This window comes from Pyrgilauda ruficollis, unplaced genomic scaffold, assembly GCF_017590135.1.
Source record: "Pyrgilauda ruficollis isolate IOZ18807 unplaced genomic scaffold, ASM1759013v1 scaffold3114, whole genome shotgun sequence".
NCBI lineage: Eukaryota > Metazoa > Chordata > Aves > Passeriformes > Passeridae > Pyrgilauda > Pyrgilauda ruficollis.
In genome coordinates, this window is record NW_024524506.1 from 1 (window position 1) to 2,055 (window position 2,055).

At 67.8% G+C, this 2,055-nt stretch overlaps 1 long non-coding RNA gene across 1 annotated transcript; it reads right to left on the reverse strand.

Annotated features, from left to right (window-relative positions):
• Positions 1 to 327: 327 nt before the first annotated feature.
• On the reverse strand, positions 328 to 2,016 carry LOC121357148. The gene is made up of 3 exons (XR_005955693.1): positions 1,911 to 2,016; positions 683 to 1,242; positions 328 to 602 (listed from the first exon to the last, which is right to left on the reverse strand). It is a non-coding gene; the product is annotated as an uncharacterized LOC121357148 (long non-coding RNA).
• Between the last annotated feature and the right edge of the window lie 39 nt (positions 2,017 to 2,055).

A 2,055-nucleotide genomic window follows, 5' to 3' on the forward strand; every position in this document is an offset into this window, starting at 1 on the left:
CCCCTAAGAGCATCCTCCACCCACAGCGCTGGTTCCGCCCCAATCAAGCTCCGCCCCTTAATCCTTTTGCCGAGCTGGCCCCGCCCCTGGCAACAAGCCCCGCCCTTAGCAACCCCTCACCCGCACCCCAACGGCGCCGTTCCCCGTGACGCCATCAGTGACGCCATCAGTGACGCCATGGCGGCTCAGGGAGATCCGCGGCTTTATTGGGGCGGGGGCTCGGGGGGGCTGGCAACAAGCCCCGCCCTTAGCAACCCCTCACCCGCACCCCAACGGCGCCGTTCCCCGTGACGCCATCAGTGACGCCATCAGTGACGCCATGGCGGCTCAGGGAGATCCGCGGCTTTATTGGGGCGGGGGCTCGGGGGGGTCCCATGGCGGGGGCGGCTCCGCTGGTCGCGGTGCTGGTCCCGGTGCTGGTCCCGGTGCTGGTCCCGTTCCCGGTGCTGGTCCCGTTCCCGTTCCCGGTCCCGGTTCCGGCGGTGCCGGCGCGGTCACTCCTCCTCCCCCTCGCGTTTCCGGTAGTCGTGGATGCGGCCGAGCACCCAGGCCGCGGGCACGAAGAACGAGGCGAACACGGCGGCCAGGCCCAGGGCGGACTCCTGCGGGCACAGCGCCGTCAGAGCCGCGCGCGGCCCCGCCAAGGTCACCCCGCGCCCCCCTCGGCGCCCCCCGCGCTCACCGCGGCGCTCACGGGGCTCTGCGCGGGCCCCGAGCGGAGCCCCCGCGGGGCCGGGCCAGGGCGGGCGGCGGAGCGCAGGAGGGAGCGGGCGATGAGGGCGGCGGGCGGCATCATGGCGGCGGCGCGCTGTGTGACGTCACTTCCGGCGCGCGGCTTTGGCGTCGCTAGAACCCGCCCCTATGCTGTTACCACGCCCCCCTCATTAACATATTTTATAATAGCGTATAAACCACACTGCTCATTAGCATAGCCCCGCCCCCAGCACGCCAGCCGCAATTAAAGCTCGCTCCTTATTTATTTATCCCGTACAAACAAAACGGCTGGAAAAAAAAAACCAACAAAAAAAATCCAAAATAAAATTTAAAAATAAGAAAAACCAACAAAAGCCCCCCAAAGGCCGAGGTGGGTGGGGGTCCCGGGGGGCTCAGCGGCAGCAGCCGGCGCAGGGGCTGCCCCCGGGGTGGGGGTCCCCGAAGCGCGTGCTGCGGCTCAGGATCTCGTAGCTGGAGCCGTCCCCGCAGCAGCCGCCCGCGCCCGGAGAGGAGGCGTCCACCTCGAACCTGGGGGGACGGGGGGTCACCCGGGACCCCAAACCCACCCTGAGAGCCCCCGGGGCACCCTGAACCCCAGCATTCATCCTGGGACCCCAAAACCCACCCTGAGACCCCCTGGGTCACCCGGGACCCCAAACCCACCCCGAGACACCCCCCGGGGCACCCTGGGAACCCAAACCCACCCTGAGACCCCAAACCCACCCCGAGACACCCCAGTGTCACCCTGGGAACCCCAAAACCCACCCCGAGACACCCCCCGGGTCACCCTGGGACCCCAAACCCACCCTGAGACCTCCCAGTGTCACCCTGAGACCTGGGGGTCATCTGGGACCCCAAAACCCACCCTGAGACACCCCCCGGGGCACCCTGTTTTAGGAGCTCTCTGGGGTACCCTGACCCCAAATTCACTCTGAGCCCCCCCACTGTCACCCTGAGACCCAAAAACTCACCCTGACCCCCCCGGTGTCACCCTGAAACCCTAAATTCATCCTGAGCCCCCGTTGTGTCACCCATGGGCCCCCAAAGTCACCCTGAGCCCCCCGGTGTCACCCCAAACCCCCTCAGTGTCACCCTGACCCCCCCGGTGTCACCCCCCCCGGCTGGCAGTGGGAGGGGGGGAGGGGCAGGGCCCAAAGTCCCCAATTTGGGGTCCCAGGGGGGTCCCCAGCACCCACCTCAGTCTGTGCCCTGCCCCGCGGGGACTCTGTGTCACTGCTGTCACCTCTGTGTCACCACTGCTGTCACCTCCCCGCCATGCTGTCACCCCCTGTGCCACTGCAACGACAGGGGCGGCACTGTGTCACCTGTGTGTCACCTGTG